The sequence below is a fragment of the Aulonocara sp. 'chitande type north' Nkhata Bay genome, linkage group LG7, assembly GCF_057382095.1.
Source record: "Aulonocara sp. 'chitande type north' Nkhata Bay isolate Kocher_YH1m ecotype deep benthic linkage group LG7, A_spYH_male_GT1.1, whole genome shotgun sequence".
NCBI classification, from domain to species: Eukaryota; Metazoa; Chordata; class Actinopteri; order Cichliformes; family Cichlidae; genus Aulonocara; species Aulonocara sp. 'chitande type north' Nkhata Bay.
Window position 1 is genome coordinate 25,391,607 of NC_141350.1, and position 8,077 is coordinate 25,399,683.

General features: G+C 37.4%; 1 non-coding gene across 1 annotated transcript; it reads left to right on the forward strand.

Annotated features, from left to right (window-relative positions):
* Nucleotides 1-4,378: 4,378 nt before the first annotated feature.
* Nucleotides 4,379-4,450, forward strand: trnah-gug (transfer RNA histidin (anticodon GUG)). The gene has a single exon. It is a non-coding gene; the product is annotated as a tRNA-His (tRNA).
* Nucleotides 4,451-8,077: the final 3,627 nt, after the last annotated feature.

Below are 8,077 nucleotides of genomic sequence, written 5' to 3' on the forward strand. Positions count from 1 at the left end.
TAAAACAGACCAACAGATGTTTCCACTATTAATCTGTATCATCCAAAATAAACTGCAGCACATTTTTGTATATGAAATCTAGAAAGGTCACAATATACGGAGAAGCTGATGAAAAGTAAACACTTGATTCTTTCTGAAATTTTAACTATCAATAAAATGATCTGCTTATTTCATGGAAATACTTGGCACAAAGAATTTGTCACATCCTCAGTTCAGTACAATTAGAATTATATTGACTGAGGTTGATTTGGTGCCAACAACTAAATCTTTGCTCAGGAACTCATCTTTCCTACACCTTTTACTATAACCTGGTTTCAGTTTGCCTCTGAAGTGTGTGTTTTATTTCCCGTCCTACCCTCATCCCACATGGCTTAGACAATGTCCCACACTTTGATTGGTTCTTGTTTGCAAAACTAAGGACAGTCTCACAAGAAACTTGGCTAAAAATGTGCTGGTCTGTGCATCCATATTGAAACCTAAAGATGATGCAGAGAGCATCTGAGATAACAGCTGGGTTTATTTATGGAATTAAAATTTTGCAATGTATCAAAGTGTGCTTTGAGGTAATTTGGGAAAATCTGACCGCAAGTTGTTGAACCAAAAGTGGACTTTTTAAAAAAATGACAAGATAATCACACTACCAACCAAGAACTGCTTAAGACAAATGAGTTTAATGAAAGTCTAGAATTTAATGCCAATGAAATGTTGTGCAGGAATTAGATCAAAGAAAACTTTTGAACATCATACAACTAAAGGAATTTTACATTGAAGACTGGCAAAACATTTAAGCAAATTGAGGTCGGATACTATTGAGCAGTAACAAACTGTACAGAACTTCTGAGTTCAGGGTTATACTGTAATAAAACAGTACATCTATTGACATGTTTAACAAATGATTGAAGAAGTCAATGTTAATGAGAGTGCGGGGATCGAGTTGGAGGGTGGGGTGGGCTGCTTTTAACTATGTAAAGCACTTTGTGCTACATTTTTTTTTGTATGAAAAGTGCTTTATAAATAAAGATTGATTGATTGATTGAAGTGGTTTCAAGTGTATCACCTTTAACTGTAGGCACTGTGGGAAGATGATAAAACTAAAGCAATCAATTTTTTTCTTACTTATTGAGATAACTGAATTTTAAAATGAAACTTAATTTGTTGTGTAAGAAAGAGGGCTTCCTTACTAGTATGATGGTAACTTGTACAGCACCTCAGGAACACCTTTAACCAGCTGCACACAAGAAGTTTACTATTTGAGTATTTTAATAATTAGCAGGTAGCTTTTTGTTCCAGGTCCTGCACATGGAATTGCTTTTGTTTTTGCTTTTGTGTTTCACTGTTCTTTGAAAACTTCAAGTAAACTTTGAACGTGATAGAGTTTGAGTGAGATCAGTGGGTAGATAAAAATGTATTCTAAAATCGGATCCTATGCTGGTCTGTAGGTGAATCTGTTAACTGCAATGAGATCATTTTACCAGCAGTGATGCATGCACCTACTGTTTGTCTATCCCGACAACACACACAGTGAGCTTCAGATCAGTGTGATGTTCAAAAGAAAGCCTTGTTACATGTTGCCTGGTGAGTCGTTCACTGAGCATCTACGGTATATAACTCCCTTCAAAGTGAAACCAGAAACCCCACGAGTTCCTTTGCCAAAACTTTTGCTGTCAGAGAGAAAGACGTACATGTAACTAAAAGCTTTCTAACATCATAATCTCGCTGTCAGATCCTTTCTCCACCAGCACTGCAGAGGGTGGAGCAGAGCGCATACAGGTCTAACATCAGTGGCACAAACTGGAGAGCAGCTCAGGGCAAGCAGATGGACATAGGAAGTCCAGGAGGTGCCCAAGAAGAATAAGAGTGTGATGTTTATCTTCTCATAGCCCTCAGCTCAGCATTATTATTTTCTAGAACAGATGATAACGTCGAGGGGAGAAAGTAAAGCAATTCAATGTTTAAAGGACAGAAAATGTTTAACCATAAAATAAATAATTGAATAAAATATAATTTTAGAGGTGATTTATGTTATAATATTAAATGTGTTAATTAACAAGACGATATTAATCCTGTTTATTATTGCAGAAACAACAGTATGAAAAAATGTAATAAAGGTATCTGTACTTATCTGTGCTTGAGTATTTATTTTTCTGACAACTTTTCCCTTTTTCCTCCCTACATTTTAACACAAATATCTATACTTTCTACTCCTTTTATACATTTTCAAAAGAGTCTTGTTGCTTTATGTTCAGCTGTATCATTTATAGCATTTATCCTCAGGGGTTAAAGTGGGTGAGTGCAGGTGTCCTTATGTTGTAGTCAGCATCTAGCTAGTGCTACAGAAGAAGAAGGTTTCAACATTTCTAGCTCAAAAACCATCAGCAAACACATAGACTGTCTGTGAGCAGTGTTATTGGCTAAAATAAGAGAGGTTAGGTTTAATGGTAAGGACTGCTTAGTGACACTAAGCTAAACTGCAGACTTAAAGATATATAATAATAAATAATGTCCTTTTTAATCACATAATGGACTTGTATATTATATATTGTGAATCTATACTAACTATATACTAACTTTGTGTTATTCAAATGTTCCATGAAAATACTGGGTAGTTTTGTGCAGGATAAAGAGGTTAGCTTGCATTAATGTGGTGAATTCACAGTAAAGCACTGTGCTGGACTGGAACACAGTGGCTGTGGTGGCCATTGTTGGGTTACATTGTGCAGTAGTGTAGCAGAGATTAATTTACATTTAAGATGATGGCGCTTAGATTCATTCACTGAACTCAGTTCACAATCCACAAAGTGCAACAGGTCAGCTGATCACAGCCTGTACACTAAGAAAACTTGGTGTGGAGGCTGTAGCTCATTAGAAATGATTGTGAACCGTTAGTATTTTCCCCATGCTGAGCCACAGCAGATCATACTGCTGTATCTCACTTTCACCCCTGACAGACAATATTTTTCTTTATTCTCTTACTGCTTGTGTCTGAAAAAACGGATTCTGGCTGAGTACATTCATTAAAATTAGATTTTAGTTTGGAATACCATTTATATTCTTATTTGTCACATGCATAGTTATACAAGTATAACACACAGTGAAATGTAGCCTGACACGCTCCTCGACATGTGCAAAAATTGGGGGGGGTGTAGAGGAAGAACATTATATATATATATATATATATATATATATATATATATATATATATATATATATATATATATATATATATATATAGTATATACACTGGGTGAATGTGCAGTAGTAGCAGCAAGCAGGTGAATTCTGTACATTAATATGAATAGACATCTGACTATTTTACAGGATAGACAATATAAACATATTTAAAATTAAAGGAATTGAAATGTACATTGTGCCTTGGTTTAGTGTCTGGAAGAGTCCTGTCTCAGTCAATTATAGATGATGTGAGAGGGCGGGTGTGTGTGTTTAGGGCACGGATGGCTTGGGGATAGAAGCTCCTCTTGAGTCTCTCTGTCCTTGCCCGGAAGATGCGGAACCTTCTACCAGATTGCAGAAGTTGGAACAGTTTGTTGCCAGGATGGGACGGGTCCTTCAGTATCTGCGCTGCTCTAGTCCGGCATCTCCTGGTGTAGGTGTCCTGAAGCGGGGGGAGAGCAATCCTGCAGCAGCGTTCTGCTGTACGGATCACTCTCTGGAGAGCTTTTTGGTCCTTCACACAGCTGTTCCCAAACCACGATGTCATGTTCTGTGTGAGGATGCTCTCCACAGCGCCTGTGTAGAAAATCCTGAGGATCTTTTAGGATGTTAGGATACTAACGTTAGGATACTAACATTATTTTTGAATTATATTAATATGGCAGAAATTCCAGTCACCTGTGCATAAAATAGATGGTAGAATTGTCCTTGAAGAAGCTACTTTTTAGTTTGAGTACATTGCAGCATGTACTTTTTCACTTTTACTTGAATAAAGAAGTTGAATCAGTACTCCAACTTTCAATTGAGTGTTTTTTAATACAAGTGTCTGTACTTCTACTTAAATACAGAATGTATGGAGTGGAGCGGACAGCAGACACGCTCGCTCTGCTCTATCATAAAACCAGCTTGAGACAAGGAAGAGCCTGCAGACAGAACGCAGCTCTTCCCCTGTCTCTACCTTTTCTGTATAAAACAGGTTAGTAGCGTGCGCTAACTAATTGCAATGCACATAAAAGGCCTAAAACCTTTTCTTGTGTGTTAGTCTGATGGACTGAACAAGAACTTTCCTGCCAGTTGTAGTGAGAGTTGTTTTCCACTTGCAGTACTGCGTATGTTTTATTTTGTGGCAAATGTAGCTCCTGGACACACCTTTAATCCTGAAGTCACTAAAAGTTTTATAAGTGCGTGACTGCGTCCCGGTTAGCTCGCCGTGATCGTATAGTGGTTAGTACTCTGCGTTGTGGCCGCAGCAACCCCGGTTCGAATCCGGGTCACGGCAGAGAGGTGCACCGTCATTGGGACATTTCATTTTACTGAATTTCTCGGAGAAACAAACCCAAGGGATTAATATAGTTCTATTTATCTATCTATCTGATTAACATGAGTTCTACGTAACCTAGATCTCACTCAGTATGCTTCTACATGTAAACAGAGTCTCGTATATTTGGAATTTTGGGAGATTGTGGAATATATTTCTTTATTATTTCCTGTTGTGATGTATTGTTGCACGTGTTACGATATAAAGAAAGGTTACAACGGTAATGCTTAGCAGGTTAATCGCAGTGTTAACGCTACTGCACAGACACATTTTTGAAGCTAGACAGCAGCAGAATTTAGTTACAGATTTGTTATAAATAAGAGGACCTATAAGGGATTTTTATTTTGTAGACTTATACATAAAAAACACAAGGCAACCAAGGGGATTTAAAATGTGAACCTTACTGAATGTGATCCTTTTGTTAGAAGAGGAATGTGTGGAGAAAAGATGAACGCATGTGTAAATGAACAGAAACCAAAGATGTAAACTTCTGTGTAGTAAACAGGCGAGGGAGAGCCTGCAGTCGAGCGCAACTCACGTCCTCTGTCTCTGCTTTTTATTGGAGCAAAATAGTCATTAGAGCCACTACTGAATCCCAGCTGCAATATTTAATGCAGCCACAGATGTTAGGCAGGGTTCTGCTGACTAACATGCAGCAGAACACTGCAGTATGTGTTCTGCGCCCGTTCCACCTGTCGGTCTGCAGGCACATCGCTATATATTTAGTTAATTCATGTTTTTCATTTAATTTTGCTGTTTTTTTTTTTGTTTTTTTTTTTGGGGGGGGGGGGGGGGGTAACAATCACTCTCCATTTATACCATTTTAATCATGATGCGTATCTTTAAATAGCACGGCAAAGTGTAAATAGGGGAAATTACACAAAATACACTCAAATGAAGCATTCGTTCACTTTTGAAAATTTTAATATACTGTATCATTAGTGACACAGTGCGCACGGTTTTTCCTATTTTTTTTAAAAAAAGTAATTGACTGTACATACACCACATATTTTACTAGGTTTCAGTGATACACTCATGATTTTTGCATGGTCATATCAACATTAGATCTTTTATTGTGAGTCATCAGAACTTCTGAGTGAAACATGGAGTATCCCTCTGTAACCATGGTTATTCACTGTCAGGCTTGACATTACTCTGAGCAGCATACATGATTTTATGAATCAACATTTGTGGGTTTGTGGTTATACTCACTCTCTCCCTTGTAGAATAACTTTGTTACAAGTAATACATTTGTTTTGCGATTAGGCTGACATGAGAAAACCGATGTGATGGAGTGTGAGAAGTGTGTCAGAGAAAGCAGCCCTAACTTCTAACAACTTAAAGTCAGTGTGGAAAAATAAAACAGTTACTTGTGTGGGACTGTAGCCTATAGGTTTATATTATTAACTGATAATTATAAGACAGGTAATGCAACAAGTATTATAGTGAATTAGTTTCTCCTGGGAGTAATTCATTAACATACTGCATTATTTTAAGAAAAGTATTCTGTGTAATATGTGCAATACATTATTTTTTGAGTAATCACCCAACACTGATCACAACAAAGAGGGGAAATACCTCCAACAGGCACAAACATTCCTAACACAGAGAGCTTGACCCTCTGCTCGGCCTCACCACCTCTAACAAGGTCTTTCTTTCACAAACACCACTCAAGATGGGTAGTTTTGTTTCCCCTGCGTCTAAATACCCAATGTTTTTTCTAAAAAGTTCACCAGGGCAACTTGAAAGTATGTGAAATTATGTGTACAAGGCTGGTGTCTGCTCCTCTAAAGTGACAAAAAGCAAAAAAAAAAGAAAAAAAAGAAGCTTTTTCTGAACCAAAGTCTTCATTTGAGGCTCTTAATAAATTTCAGTTTTGTTTTCTGTGAATCTTCTGGACCTGAACTCAGACCTGCATCTCTGATCTTCTTGGCGTCTTCACTATCAGCTACGACAATGTGGAAGAGCTGATCCTGTTCTGCTAAGTTTAGCCCAGGTGGAAATGCTGCTGTGGGTGGAGTAGGCCAGCTCGTCAGTGAAGAGCTATATGTTCACTGGAGCCTGTATCTCTTCCTGCATTTATAGTTAGCTCTGTCTGTACAAACGTTTGTATCTGAATAAATCTTGCTCCTTCTTCCTAAATCAGACTGCTATAACCTCTATTACTGTACAGAGTGTGCTACTTGACTGCAAACATTTAGTTCTGTTTTAAGCTGGCATTTTGATGAAGTGGTCCAAAGATAAAATTGTTAGTTATTCACATACAGAACTGTATATGAATGACCTAGAGTAACTAGAGTTTGAATTTCTGTGTTTGTATTGCCGTGAAACTTTGACTTATGCTAGTAATTCTTAAACTTCCAGTGATTTATCCCACAGGCTGAACTCTCCTCCCTGAGTCTCTGAATCCAATGAAATGAAAATGAACATTCAGTTATATAATGAAACATGCTGTAATTGAGGGGTTAGCTCATTATGCCACATTAGTCTGATATAAATAGTGAGCTATTAGGCTTAATTTATTAGCCAGCTTCATTTTATTAAAGAGCTTGGGGCCACGTATGCTGTGGCTCCTCATTTACAAAACTGCTGCTTAAAATCTGATGGGGACACCTGTGTGTTAGAAATTCTGACCATTGGTAATTTATCTTCACTGGTTGTGGACAATGGAAGCTACTGTGGTATCGGTTATATTTAAATTGCTTTTATCTTCAGTCTAGATTCAATTAAAATATATATAATTAAATGAAAACATGTTCATACAGTACTAAAGTTTGATACTACTCTAACACTTAAATCTCTTTAATGCAGAACTTTGTAGAAACCCATTTGGCAGCAGACATCTCTAATTTTTCTTTGTGAAGTCTGTGTACACCAGGTCATTGTTATATTGACAAGTTAACCATTGCTCCAGTTTCCTAATTAAAGCAAATAGGACTCACTGGGTATTAATCTGGAGCCACACAAACTTTTGTGAAATATAATAGGAGTCAGGTTTTCAAGACACTGTCTAATGCTTTATTTTGCTTTTTTTTTTTTTTTTTTTTTAAAAAAGAGCAAATTAAGACATGCTGTACAGAATTTGTATAATCTTACCTTTTTATCTTATAATTTTTGTTTTCCCCCCTTTTCACTACAGACATTAAATAAGATAGAGAATCTGTATCATCAGTGAAGACGTTAATAAAATAATACTGTTATAAAACAGCTTATAATTTTTTCAAAATCCTTTAAAATTTTCTATAGTTTCTCATCAGACATTACTTTTGGGCGTTGAAAAGTGCCTGACAGCAGGCAGACAGCATTTTATCTCTGATGTCCACACTTTCATTTCTCCAGAGCACTGCTTTCTTCTGTTTCCACTGGTCCTGTCTGATCGGGAAGGCTCATCAGTCATCAGAACGACTTGGCTTTACTTGGGTCAGAACAATAATATCCCTGCCAAGCGTGATGGACAGCTGAGGCGAGGTTGCGAACAGCGGCATGGTGTCAGGACACCGACTGAAGGTAGAGAGAAGACAAATGTTGACGTTTCCATCAGAAATCTGCTCAAGGTGATGTTTGGGGTGGCTGCACCCTCCACCTGCA